Source organism: Poecilia reticulata, linkage group LG6, assembly GCF_000633615.1.
Source record: "Poecilia reticulata strain Guanapo linkage group LG6, Guppy_female_1.0+MT, whole genome shotgun sequence".
Lineage (NCBI taxonomy): Eukaryota > Metazoa > Chordata > Actinopteri > Cyprinodontiformes > Poeciliidae > Poecilia > Poecilia reticulata.
Window position 1 is genome coordinate 15,253,371 of NC_024336.1, and position 15,426 is coordinate 15,268,796.

General features: G+C 38.2%; 1 protein-coding gene across 1 annotated transcript in view; it reads right to left on the reverse strand.

The window, feature by feature from the left end:
- Positions 1–15,426, reverse strand: part of znf469 (zinc finger protein 469) — a 217,640-nt gene that overhangs the window by 135,251 nt on the left and 66,963 nt on the right. Inside the window, exon 2 of the mRNA XM_017305413.1 lies at positions 14,965–15,020. The gene's annotated coding sequence lies outside the window, so the exon portion shown is untranslated. The remainder of the gene's footprint in view (positions 1–14,964; positions 15,021–15,426) is intronic.

The window sequence follows — 15,426 nt, forward strand, 5'->3', positions numbered from 1 at the left end:
AAAGGTCTTGCCATACCAGTTTATTCCTCTGTATTTACTTTAGTTTCTTAGTTTATTCTTGCATTTTGTTGTTCATTCATTTCCATTTAGTTTCCTTTTGATTAGTTTTATCCTCTCTTGGTTTATTGCTATGTCCACTTTAGTTTCTTTCCTGTTGCTAGATTTATTTTATCTATTGATCATCAGTCATAATCATTCATCACCTGCTGCGCCACCTAATCGTCATGTGTTTCACATCATGTGTTGATTTTTCACTGTTCAGCGTCGGATTCTCAGTTTTTATGCCATAATTTACATCTAGTTCTTTGCTCCGTTTTGTGTTTTGCGCAATGTGCGCGGCGTTTTTTTTTTTTTTTTTTGTTTGTTTTTTTTACTCCCTAAGGTGCACGGCGGTCGGGAAACATATCGATGGTGAAAAGGCAGTCTGACATAAACCTTTGAAAACAACGGAAACAATTTCGGTATTCTGATTATTGAAATTTAAAAGTGCTGTGTTGTTCTATCACCCCCGTTTCATACCGGACCACTTACAGCWCCGGTGTTAACGCTATAAAATGAACGCTCTCTATCGTGGTATCACCCATGGAGGGATTTTTTGATTTCTTTATTTAAATTGGTTCATTTTTCAGAGGGATACAAAGTCGGGGTATCGTGATTTTAGTAATTACATGTTTATAAGAGCGATTTTCTGCTGTCCTTCCATGGTAGCGGGCAGCTTTCAAACGGAAATAAAAAAACTTTTTAATATAAATTGCTGCTTTGACATGATCAAGAACTGCCAAAACATGTCGCCTACATAAATACCAGACAAAGTGAATCACAGCAGCGTCATCAGCCGGTGTAACTGAACTGATGCGGAGAGGAGCTGCGCCATGAAGCTACAAACACTCAATAGAAGAAGAGCTGCCATCGATACAGTTGCAGCCAAGCATGATTTAATGTTACACAAGACAGTTTTACCAAGTTGCTCAGTCTAAACTGGTATTKTTGTGGATTTAAGGTGTAAAGTTTACCTTCGACTAAACGCCCCCCAAAGGCATCCCAGCGCCCCCCTTTTGTAACAATGTCCGCCAGCGCCCCCTGCCGGCCCCTAAATGCCCCCTGGGGGGCGGTACCGCCCACGTTGAGAACCGCTAGACTAGGCTGTTGTAACATCGATATCCAGGGCCTTGCCAGCTATTTGAGTGCCCTAAGCATAGATGCTTTTTGGCGCCTTGCTCAGAAGTAACCAATAAGAGCCAGCAGGAGGGTCTTAGCGATGTCAATCATGCTCATGTACCGATGGTTCATACTGTCCCTGCTACGCTACAGCTTCATCCCTATATCAGAGCCTGCTATCAATGCTCAGGCTAAGTAACATGGTCACAGATGACCACGGAAAAACAGTTGTCCTGAAACGGTAAATCATTATGCGAAACAGTGATTTGTATGCAGGTGCTGTACAGTGAGCAGCGCCTGAATGAGCTGGGGCGGTGCATTTCTGCAGATTGCAATAGTATGACTGGTACGACGTGGAGGAGCTGTCTCAAACCATACTGTCACGACAGTTTTAACAAATATATAAATAACATTTTTCTTTATATAAAAGTTCCGTACTGCAGCTTTAAGGCAAATAAGCTTAATAATGTTTTATTGGAAGTTTCTGACCTTGTAGTAAACCAATACTTTGAGATAAACATGTGACAGGTCTCCAAATTGCCACTGAGAGGAATAAACTAAGATGAAAATGGTGCTTTGGAAAATTTGTTCTTGTAACTTGATAACTTGGGTCGGGGTTGGAGGGGGTGTGCCGTCATCTGGAAGCTCCGTTTACCTTTTTCCTCTGTTTTTATGTGCACGTCCCCACAAACGTGTGCGTGAGTGTTGCTTCTGAGTGAGACCCAATGCTTTCCATATGTGCATAGGAAAATCAACCAAGTCGTTTTGTTTTGATGGGACCAGATAGATCACTCATATGCTCAGTGCAGAAAGCAGTGCTGACACCATGCTGCGCCACAAAGCCCAATATTAACAAGACTAGGGAAAGTAACCAACAGAGGCCACATTTTGGATATGCAATTTTTACTTCTTCTTTATTATTCTTTGTTTATTAACATTAACCAGTTGCAAACAGCTGTATATTTAATAGTTTAGCTCAATATATGGAAAGGCTGTGCTAACACCAGCTGGCTTTTCTTTGATCAGTTGAAAATAACCGACTCTGAGAAGATATGTTTGGTTTCTTGTTGATTGTAAAATTTCAAAATATAACAAAGTTCTTCAAAAGGAATGTTGGCCAAACGCAAAATGGAATTTCAGACACAGTGGAAAACTGGTGGTTAGTGTTCAGTGTAAAAATCCCTTTGTGCTTTCATTGTTCACTGCTTTTCAACATTGTCAGTGTTTATGACCTCAAATTTTTTTTTTGCCAATTTTTTTTTTTGCCCTGGGGAGGTAAAAATGTACTGGCGGTTTAAGTGGATTTCAAGGTCCATGTCAGCTAAATAAATTTTAGCCATTTTATTTCCTCAACATAAGCTCCCTATCAGTGTGATCCCCTATGAACTCTCCATCACATTATCTAGTCAGAGATCTTGATCTCAGACTCCAGCAACTACGTACCAGTTTGGAAATTGTGATGTTTTTAATTCTAGATATACCTTGATACGAGTTGGTGTCCAATGTCTCTTTCGGACTGAGGATTTCACAATATGCATGTTTTAGAATGTTGTAAATAAAATAGGCAACATGCAAATAAGACTAAAAGACTTTTAAAAAATCAACAACATAAGAAGTGGTTATATAATTGGTTTCCATTTGTAAACTAAATTACAAATGATATGGTTGTGGCTACAAAAAAGGAAGGAGAGCTGTCCTCAATTAATTAGTTAGACAGTGAATAGAAGCAGGACAAAACATTTTGCTTCTTGAGTGACTGATTCATCAGCTGGGTCAGGCTAAACAAACAGCAGCAATTTTGTAAATGTGCTTTCCACATTAGGTTTTTCATTTTGTTGTCATATTAAAATTTTTCTGATTCTCAGCAAATCTTGAATGTCATTGCACTTCATTCTTTCCTGTTTGAACTCGCACACACACGCGTGCACGCACACACCTCACGCTCCCCAAAATCCTCCCAGAGCGGAAACAGTAGTGAGCTCTTTGCTGTGGCTACGGGATCCTGGCCTGTGTGATGTGAAAGTTAAACGTCTACCATTTCGAAAAATAAACACAGTGGGATTGTCCCTGAGCAACACACACTTGCCAGCAGACAGACTCATAATATTTCCCCCCAATCTGATGACAGCGGGGGGAGTTTTTCTTAGCGATAACAGGAATGTTTTCACACCCTTTGGCCACATACAGTGTTATCATTGCGGTCATTTCATACAGAGAAACCTGAAAATGGCTTACTTAAGGCAAGATCACCCACTGGAGACAATGACTGACAATCTGTTGGTCTAGCTGAAAGTTTCATTTAATGACTTCTGTGGAAATTTGTCTTGAATTCTCTTTTATTTTCTTTTAGATCAGGCTCATAACCCCTTGTTTTTTTTTTTGGTTTAAGTCATTTAATGTCCCCATGAACTGCACAGCTCTTTGAGAAGAACTGGTTTAGGATTTGTCACAATTGATTCATGAACATACATGTGTTACACAGACAACTTCAAACCACACATGCGCTACAACTATACAGTGACTAAAATAAATATTTGAAAATATTTTTACTAAATTTGCTAGCACATCACTGAGTGAAGCAGGAAGTTGATTCCTAACGTGAACTCTGACTTTTACAGATTGGTGCTCATATTACAATCATTCACTGAAATTTCTATCCTCCATTCCTATTTGTAAGCTCACCTTCTTTTTTTTATTTTCTCCACCACTATGGGCAGAAAAAAGAGCTGGCCATGCATGCCAGGGGTGAGCATGGATGAGCAAAAATCCCACTGCAACAAGATAGGCAAGACCACATCTGTTTCGGTGTGACTGTTGGGGAATGATTCAAACATTAATTTCTATTAATTTGGAACTTCATGTGACATTTTGCCTCATGGTTGGGGAGGGACATCATGGTCATTTGGCAGAAGAAGGTGGTGGTATAAGCTTTCAGACCCCAGTCTTAAAGGAAGGGTCTGAATAGAAGTGAAGTCTTGAATTGCCAAGAAATTCAAAATATACAAAGAATTGCTGAAGATCAAGTAAGGCTGGAGTCCTTTCTAAAAAGTTTGCGTACTTGAAAAACAACACTGCTTGCCAACAAGATTTTCCACTAAGAAGCAAATCATGCTTTTTTGGGAAACTACATAATTATTTAATTACCAAAAATATTTTATCTACTGAATAATGTTATTCTGTCTATCTTCATTAAAAAATTTTTGGAAAATTAGACGTATCTAGTTTGTATACAAATAAAAACTAGAAAACTCAGCAAAGGATCAAATTCTTTTTTTTTTATCTCAGTCCATATAGAAGTTCACTGTCATCCAAAAACAGGAAATGGATATTCAAGCCTGCAGATGCTGTTTGAGAATGAGCCAGCAGTGACAGTGAGTTTCCGATCAAACAAAGCTCTGTGCTCACCCCAGGCATTCAGGAAGATGTAAATATGCAATGAAGACCCCTCGGTTTCAACTGGCTTCCTGTACTTTCTATAAGCTCCTGTCCTAGCAGGTTTCTAGCAGGTGAGAAGGTGGTGTTAGCACACCTGTCTGAATTCATTATGCTTATCCCAGCAGAGAAAGGAAACCATTAACCCTTTATATGTCAATAGGAGTATCATGGCCACCTGCTTGCATACTATTACTACTGGTAGACTGCTACAGTCTGGTTCCAGACTAATAAAGATGAGCTGCTTGGACAACTAGCACCCTAAGTAAATGAGATATACCTGAATACAAACCAAACTCAAAACTTCAAAGCAACTAACACTAAAGTAAAAATAAAATAACAGTAAAAGTACAAATCTCTGAAATCTGTTATGTATTGTCAGCAAAATACTGAAGGGAACAAAACAGCTCAAGGAAAGAACTGTGTTAATGCTTTCCCATGTGTGGAAAACATTTCTAGATTTAAGCAGTCGAAGGAATTCTTGGAATAGGTGTCCACATTCCACAGATGGCAGAATGATCAGAAAATGATGGTGACATGCTACTACAGCCACATCATTGGTTTGGAAATTATATTTGCACAAAAAAAAAACATGGCAGGAAGATGGAGGTGTTGGTGATCAGTCAAGTTTTGGTCATCATTTGTAGGACTTTGAGTTAATGCTTCTCTTAATTTTTATTAGAAGAAGACTTCAGTACACCATTTGATTTGATTTCTTCAATTCAGTTTAAGCAAGTAGAGATCCACTTTTTTTTAAAGACAAATCAGGCATTTTGTTAACTTTTACAAAATACACATTTGCACAGGCTCCTGGTCACTCAAAATGCTTCAATTTTTACTTATCTGCCACTGAACAACATCAACTCAAGTATTTTTTGTCATGTTTTTATGTGTTGGTTGAATAGCAGACTTGAATTTGATAATCCTATGATGGGCTAATGACCTGTCCACTGGAGGTGGGCACTAGTCCCCATGTGACCCAGCTACATTACACAAGGTGAGGCAATGCATGAATTTGATCAACATAATACAAGTCTAGCAAAAGACGAGTCAGTTAGATACTGTTACAGCTGCTGCTGAGGAGGCTCTGCCACCCCAGGACATGTAAATGTAAAAACTCAGAGATGCATGCTTTTAGCTTAGCTTAGAATAACTCCATATATATTTTTTTGTTGAGTAATAAATGCCATGTCATAAGGCATGCCTTAAAGGCAGGAAAGGTGGGAGAAAAATAGAAGAAAAAAATCTGTTCCCATATTATTTTGTATTCAATATGAGTACACTTTCAATTTGCTGTTTTTATTCTCCTCCCAGAGCAGTGGAGCAGACTATGACTAATGCCGTAAGATGTGACTTTAAGTGCTTTAAAACAAGTGTCATATATCTTACTAATAACCACAGTGTCATAATGACACAAAAATGAGCTCAGTTGCTGCAAATCATCCAGTGTGTGAGCACTCGCAGTAATGGCAGCTAAAGGACACGGTCGAGCAAACGGCCTTACTGAGGAATAAAATGCATGGTCTGAGTTGAAGGAGAAGAATTTGCCACATTTCATTAAACCTACATAGAGTTGAGCAGGTCTGATGAAGTCATGCATTCTGAGCACCATTTTGGTTTAATTTAAGAGACTTTCACTTTAGTACACAAGTCATCAATCATGTGGCAACTCGGGCTGCCTGGAGACAAGATGCGGAAACAGCCGCATACACTAACATCCTGAACCGCATGCAGACTCTCAAAGGCACAACTGCACATTTTAGCACAACAGGAGCACTGTACATTCATCCATTCTCTATTCATGTCCTCCAGAGAGCCTTTTTTTCTCCTTAATGCATACATCTGTGAGGCAACCTTCCATAATCAGTCAAGCCAAATGGCTTCAAACAAAAGAAGCAGTAAAGCCTATTCACTCGCTTTCTGGCTTAAACAACCAAAACAATTTGCTGGGAAATAAAAAACCCTCCAGATCAAAATAACTACTGAGGCCTGACGTCAAATAATGAAACCGGAGCATGAAACAAAAGCCGGATGGCAGGTAGAAACCAAATTACAGAAATAGGAAAATAGGACAATAGAAGTACAAGAGGAAAATAATTAATTATAATGTACAGTACTTAATTAATTTCCATATGCAAAAATATGCAAAAACTGAAAATGCTTAGCTGGATTGATGAATTAGGTTGTGTGATCAAGCTTGGAAGAAGAAACAAGGCATATGAAATTACATTTTTGCTGTCACCGTTTATCCAAAAGCGATCTCTTGTGAGTTTCTGTCAATGTTATGAACTGTCCAGGTTCATGAGACGGACAAAAACCTACAGCACACAGATCCACATCTACAGAGTAACAACAAACAAGCCCACTTGACAGAAGCTCACTCTCTTCTCTCTTATTCTTTATGCTCTGCCTGCAATATTTTTGTATACAATACAAAGTTTGAGATTCAGGTTGAGAATAAGTACTTGAAACACTCTTTTGCAGATCTGTCTTAAAGGAATACAGATGCAATGCTTCATTCCCAGTACGCTTATTGTATTCTTCACAGCACTTTAATTTCTCTTTTTGCCAACATTCAGATATTACTCATGACAATTGAGGAAAACACATTTTAACTTTTCTCTTTCCTCATGCGGTTAATTTTTCCTCTGGCATACATTTATGACGTGTTCTCATCAACTCATGTGAATTTGGGGTTTTATTCCAGGCATTATTTGGGCTTCGAAAGCTTAGTTAGATGCTCCCATGTGCAAACAAGTTTTCAGTTTACATGGTTACGCATCATAACAGATGTTGAAAAAGTGGCAGGAGTAGCAGCAGAACTTTTCAGCAGCACAGCATCCAAATCAGAATGAGCAAACATTATTTTTTGAAAAATGTGTTTTCACTGAAGAAAAACCCAGCTGCAATGGTTCTCGAGTTCCTATTTCTACTATGCAACATACTTTGTGTCTAACATTAAAAGAAAAACAAAATAAAAAAAAAAAAACAATAACTGGGTTTCTGGAGGTTTCAGTTCACCTATTTGCCAAATCTGAGATCAATTTTGTTACAAAACATTCCCATTTGTGCATTCCTTCCTTTATTTTGCAGCTGTAGACAAACTATTGCAAATTCAACTAAACCATTATATATAGAAACTTGATTCTCTTCTTAGAAAAATTCCTTAATATTTTAAAGCTCTAAATAATTACAAATATGGCAAGATGTTACATATTGTTTAATTCTATATTACTCTGGTTTCCAGGCCAAAGAGTCTTACAAAACAGGGTAAATTAGGATCACTGATGAAACAAACAACTAAGTGATTTCTGTTGGTAAGTACTATTTATTGTATTCACATACCAACATTTCATTATAGAAGAATAAGTACTAAGAAATACACTTTAAGACACAGATTGTCAAAGCAGACCTCAAATGACTCTTGGAAGGCATGCATTGAGGAATGATCATTATGAAATTGTTGAAAAATAAAATCTTTTTCTACAGCGACATTTCCAGAGAAAAACTAAAAATTAAAGATGTGTTAAAAACAGAAAATACTAAATATAATTCAAACACAATACAGCGCAGCTGCAGATTCATAAGCATTTGGGCATAGTGATAAATATATTCTTTCATCCACATACTGATATAAACTAACGTTATGTTTCCTTTTCACATCTGAAAAAAGAAGTTCCTTTATATTAATCCACTGGGATTCTACTGAAAATTAGGAAATGCTGTCAGGCTTTGGCATTTAATGCATCAAAGTACTGGCAGTCAGTAATGACTACTGTGCCCAAAGGTCAGACTGGTCAACTGCATGTCTTGAATGACTATGTCAATTGTCACAACACGAAATATCCAAGCTCTACATAACGGATGGAATGTTTTACAGGATTGTATTTTAAAATTACTTGAATTTTGGATTATTAAAAAAAAAAAAAAAAACGATTGTGATTGAGCTCTGATTGGCAGGGATCTTGTTTTTTTTCTTTAGCTTTCAGAATCTTGTTTACTGGAAGTAATTGTTTTCAACTCTTTATTGTGCAGGCGAGAAAAAAACAGGAAAACACTGGGGTGGTTTAGAAAATTGTTCATGTGGGAAGAGAGCTCTTCTTCTGAAAATGGTTGTGAAGTGTGTAGAAAGAAAGCAAGATAACTACAGGCTTTAATAATATTACAATACAGCAGAAAGCAGAAGTCTTTTGGGTCCTTTAAAGCCCTATCATCAGTCATTCTAAGCAGTCTGTCTGTCTCAAGGAAATACCTCCTTAAAGCAATTCATTTCGATACAACTACTGGACCTGTCCGTGTAATGAAGCAGCCATTCTGCTGCCAGTGCTGGACAGTCTTCATGATCATTTCCTTCCGTAAAACTCCCAGAAGGACTGAAGCTCTTCATTTCTAACATTACCTTAGAGTATAAAGTCAGAGTGAAGATAAATCCTGCATATTACCCAGGTCTCTGGTGAAACAGAACAAATTCAGCAGCCTCTTCTGTGATGTGGAATCTCTACAATGGTGCCCAAAGAGCTCTCAACATGAGCTGGAAGACATCCCAGAAACATCAAGAAGAAGCTTTGCATTTACAACCGCAGAAGAATATATTTTAGGACGAGCTCTGTGCTTTTGCGGTTGTATCAAAGTGTTGGCTAGATTTGTGGTGGCTATTGAAAATGAAATTCTGTTCTTCAAACAAGCAGTTCTGTATTGCATCAGCTCCTGGCAATCATCTCTGTGTATAATACAATCTCCGATCTCACCACCATTGTTTTTAATGTAAGTGAACTATGTCTAAAGCGAGGTGTAAGTGTAGGTTGAGAGAAAGTGTAACTTTTTCAGGCCAATAACCATCATCGTCTTCTTCAACTGTGGTCCATGTACGCTTGGCCTCTTTTTTTCTCTCTGGTTTACCTCTTATTAGAGGTAAAGCAGCTTTTACATAACTTAGCACTCTTATGTACTCTTTAGCAGATGTGCACTCTGTACTAATAATTGCAACAAACTGATGCAATTGGGCAAATATTCTGTCTCTGTGGATCTAAGGTTTGGCAGTTCCTTGTTTTTAATAGTACTAAGAAGAACTTGAGGAGAAAGGAGCAGATCCAAGAAATTTTATGGCAGTAATTGGGTGCTAATAAAGCTCCTTGATTGTTGCTGTAATAAACCTTTCCATAAATGTCGCATAGAAGAATGATGTACATCTGTACACAACCGCCACACCTCCAAACTGCAGCCCTTCCACTTCCTAAAAGGCTTTTGGGAGTCTGGATTAGTTTGAAATACACTCATCCGCCACTTCATTAGATACACCTTGCTTTTACTGAATTGGTCTCCCTTTTGCCATCAAAAATGCAACAGTTATTCATGGCACAGATTCAACCATGAGCCGGAAACATTGTCCAGAGATTCTGGTAGATGTTGACATGTTGGCATCACACAGTCACTGCAGATTTTTGAGCTGTAGACAAAGTTCTGGTGACAGTTGAGGCCACTGAAGTACAATGAACTCATTGTCAAGTTTGAGATAATTTGAGCTTTGAAATATGGTGTGTTATTCTAGACATGGGCACATTTGATCATGGACAGCAACAATTCACCAGCCGGGAGTGACGTTTTGCCAATGTTCATCTGATACATAAAGGCCCTAAAGTGTGCTAAGAAAGCTGATTTGTAAGCCGTTGATATACAAGTTGGGTCCATGCTATTATGTTTAAAAATGACAAAAAGTGTCTCCATTGGTATCAGATCCATTTGCTAGAGGATCACATTTGGACTCTTCCAGAACTGACTGTGGTCGGAAGAAACAAAAACAGATTCTAAGGGCTGCAAATGATCTCTAAATGTTGGACACCGTAAGCAACCATCTGAATATTACAGTTTAAATTGAGACTCGTCAGCACAGTCAACATTGTGCTAATCTGTTTTTGTTCAAATTCGATGCACTTGTGTCCAGTGTAGCCTCATTTTCCTGTTCTCAGGTAATAGGAATGGCACTTAGTGTGCTCTTCTGCTTCTGTAGACCACCTGCTTCAAGGACCGATGGGTTGTACAAAAAGAGATTGTGTTATATGTCACATACACAACTTTTTCAGCTCATTCTAAATAAACCCAAGGTATGGTTCTGGTGATAATCCATGTAGATCAACAGTTTCTGAAATGCTGAGATCAGCCCATCTGACACTAACAGTGTTCAAAGTCCCTTAAATTCGTTTTTCTTCATTCTGAAGATGGGTTGACCTTCACAAAGATTTCCTCAACATGTCCAGATGCCTAAATCCATTGAGAAGCTACCATGTGATTGAGTGATTTGCAAATGAAAAAGTGTACCCAATAGTTTTTTGTTTTTTTTACTTAATAATAAAAGCAAGGGGAAGACACAACATTCACTATTTTCATATGTACTCAGGAGAATACATTGCTTTAAAACAAATGCATATGTTCAATACTTGACTATGGTCATGCTTATACATGCCTATATTTATCATGTATCAATGCTGTAATGTGAATGTTTCTGGATAGGAGTAACAGTTTCCAGAGATAAAACAAGCTAAACAAGGGGTGCATAGGTGTGCCAGAAAGAAATAAAAAAAAGAGGCCAAAAGGTTTATTCTGGTTTGGTTTAATGCACACTTACAAAATTAGTTCCATGCTGACTCAAAATTTTACAGTTTCTAATTTCTGGATTAAATTGCATGAGACATGAATATAAAGTTGTTGCTCTTATAAAACCCAGACCAAGAGAGCTGAGAAGTCTGGAAAATGAGTCAAATATAATGTTGGAGGTTGATAGCAAAAGGGTCATATTCTACACAGAGATGAGATGAGGCAGAGCGGGGAGACAGGCTGCGGGAAACAGCAGGGATTTGGGGTTGGAAAAAAGAAAACTAATTTGGATAAGTCATGTATAAAACAAAAGAGTCTTTGTGAAATTATCCAAAGAGCTCTTAGCTGAATTCCTTAACTCTCAACTAGTGTCTTTGTTGACTCTTGAAAACACAACTGCAGATCAATAAAACTACTGAAGCCACAGCCAGGGCTTTAGTAGAGATGTGGATCAGGGACAGAATTGGGGATGTGGGATGTGACAGTGATGCTAGGGTGGCAACAGGCCAGAGGCTGATACCCGACTCTTCATGCCACAAAGAATGAAGCCGGTCTGGCACAGCGGCTCTAAAATATACAGCAGTCCCCCCTGACTAACCATCATCAATGTGGTAGCAATCAGCTGTGGGTAAAAAGATGTTGATGGAAAAAGAATACCGACAGCCACTTGAATCATCCACCTCCCCACATGAGGCGCCCCGATGTTCCCATTCATACCTCGCAGAGAGTCAGAAGAGATTGTACATTTTAAGAGATGAACAAACTAACATGGCTGTTTGGGGTAGAGCAACAGAGACAGACATGCCAGTGGTCAAGGCGGCTGGCGAAGGACTAGACGCCACAGCTTCCCTCCGTTTCCCTTCCTTTACCCCAGCACACATGAACATTTTCCTCTGCTACCAGAGAACATATAAACAGTGTTATCCTTTCTGCTGATTACCCCTTAAAAAGCCGCAGCACCAAACTGAACCATTCTTCTGGTAATTTATGTCTTAATGGATTTACAAGGTAACTCTGGGTCTGAGGTAGGGAGATTTTGATATCGGAGCATTGGATTGGCCTCAGCCAAGTGAGAAAAGCTTGACTTATAGGCACACTAAATCAACTCTTCACAGCAATTAGATCAAAGATGGTAAAAAACAATCCCGCGCCCACAAACAGACACAGTCCCAACCCTCAACACAGTCCAAGACACATCCTTGGCAAGACAGCATGTGCTAAGTCATATCCTCTTCCCACACACAAACATGCACACACGGATTAGCATATTGTGGTATTTCTAAAATATTACCATAGTGCTTTCTATTGCATTAACAAAGGTTTCTGTAAAGTTTGCACGCTGAACACTTAAAAAAACAACTTAAATTAGACAGGTAGGGCTGTTGAACCTCGGCATTGTTGCTATTCTCCATGAGTTTGCGGACACCAGAGCTCTGCTGTTTCTCTCAGCTAAATACCCCCGTGGAAAACTCTCACAGGGTCAGCTAAATGCTTTCAAAGCCAGTGTGTTATGATTTTACCACACTGATGTCACTGTTTTAATAGCATAGGTTTTCCTGGACCCACTTTGGTTTACTTCTCGAATAGCATTGTCAAATTGAAAACTGGGACAGTTCGTGTTTACTGCTTTTTAGCCGTCTGCAGAATTGGTGAGGCATTTATTGAGATTAAGTTAGTCAAACTGTGGCCAAGACTTTTGATTGTGGGCATTAAAACAAGAGCAGAGAAAGCGTGGGTGTATGACTGGTTTAAGATTAATTGCATTTGTCAACTATCAACCCCAACAGGACTCATGCACACATCTAAGCTCTAGCCTTTTTATGTGTGAAAATAAATCATTATAAGAGCAGCCTTAAACCATGAGCTATATGGAACTATAAAGACAAACTAGATAATTTGTCTATGGTTTGTCTGTCTGCACAGTTTGTTTTGACTAAGAAGTCCTCAATCTCTGTCTCCGTCCATCTTTCTCTTCTTTGGGCTCTTTTTCTTTAGCTCTGAGTCATTCTCCGGTACTGGTCCCAAGTCTGGCGTCAGACGAAACATTAAGTCAAAATGTTTTAATTAAAAAGGGAATTGGGGGCTAGTAAATGCTGCCTATTTGTCTCCATGGCCTCAATTCTGCTCAACTTTTAGAGAAATAAGGGTGTGATAGTGCTGCCGTGAAGAAAATGTTTCTGTATTACTTTCCTGTTTAAACATCCAATAATATATTTTAATGAGTTGCAAAGGGAAGAAATCTACGTTTACATCTGTGACTTGAACATGATGAACTTTGTTTAATTAGACTTGTTAATGTTTTTTGATAATCAAATGAAAAAATAGCAGACAGCCTCATGGATTTGTAAAAGCAACATGGGTGCTCTGTTTCCTCGTGTAAAACACACAGACAGGGCTGGGACAAACTACATGGATCTTAGTAGATTTCTTCTATTTTTTCTTTTGTTTTAGACTCAATATATGACGTCAAATAAATTTTCATTTCAGAAAATACAAAATTCAGGAAACCCTTTAAAGAAAATTGAAATAAATTACAAGATTCACTTGTCAAATGGTGATTTTATTCACAGAGTGGAAGAAGCTATTCACACCAAATAAGTTATTTATGTGAAAAAGTAGTTGCCCACTAAATGGTTGTGTAGCCCTTGGCTGTAACAACTCCCATCAAACTTATATATATATATATAACGCCAGTCAAAAAGGATTCTGTAATTTCTGTATACATTTCTCCTATATTAATATTTTTTCTTCCAGAATGGTTTTGTGCACAGTTGAATCTGACTTTTTCTTTGTATCTTTTTTTTTGAAGGGTTTTTAAACATGAACTTATCTGACCCCAAAGCAATCAGATTTGAGTACAGACTTTGACTTGGCCACTCCAAAATAATTAATTTAATAAATTTTTTGAGTAGTGGCGCGCTTTAGATCATTGTATTACCCTATGACCATTGAGTATAATGTCACAAACTGACGTCTAAACATTTTCTGTCAGGATTTTTTCTTGAGACCAAAACTCATTATTCCATTTTGTGATTTTGTAACACCATCTGAGTCTATGTTTGATTGTTGTCATCAAATTGTGTTTCTTTCTGAAACTTTATATCAATTTTAATGACGTCTCTCTAGATTTATTTTCAAATGTAGTGTTAAATTCTATGAATACCTTTAATTAAAAACATATAAAGAATTGAATCAAAATAAAAACTGAAAAAGACATTTTCTGTAACAGAGCTGCAGCTTTTTCACGCATCTTTTATTGTTTAACTTTTGCTTTTTTTGTTACTGCCTCTCTGATAATCACGGCCACCACAGCTATTTCACAATCCGTCACATCAAACCACCTTTACATTATCATACTTTCTAATTGGTTACATTTTTCAAGCTGACAGTTACCAAGATGTGAGCAGGGAAGGGGAAGACAGTGAACACTGTCCTAGCTTAGCTTTGTGCTTTCATGGCTCGATGGGCCTCCTATTATTTCCCTGATGGCCTTTCAAAAGAAGCTCATCCATCACTCACTGACAGCATCTGTCTCTTTCTAACCTCGCTGGCCTGATATGAAATAATATTTTTAAAAAGTCAAGCCTGTCACTGTAATGGACAGCTCCTCCCAGGGGGCGGTAGGAAATCAGAGCTTTGAAGCGTGTCACTCAAGCTTTTCAACAGAATATGTTTGTGTGTGTGAAGTGGAATCAGAACTCCATATGAATGCATGACAAGAACAGACACAAGGAGGAAAAAGACAGAAATGTCTCTAAGTGTGACCACATCACACGAACTTACTTTTTGGTGTGCAGACGTTCTCTCTGTGGAATCAGTGCCAAGGAGCGATGAAAGATCTGGAAAGGAGAGATCCGATAATGAGGAAATGCAGTTGGGAAAGTCCTGAGTAACATGTGGTGCCTACTGTAGGGCCCACATAGATCCAACTTTTAGTGTATCTAATATCCTCACCCCGTGTTGCAGCTTGCTTTCTGCCTAATGAAAAAAATATGATGCTTTGCAGCATCCAGCGTTCTGTCTATTATTAATCTCTGGCAAAATATCCAACAATTACATTCAAATGATGTATGAAGTTCTTACGTGTCTTTTGTTTGACTGAAGTCATCTTTTTTTTTCCTTTTAAAAAAAAACTTTTATTTGCCTTAACATTATGAACACATGTCCAAGTTCTCTTCTGCGTTCTTTCAAAAGTCACACCATGCATCAGGTTCATTCAGCCCTATCACCATTTATGTGCTCATT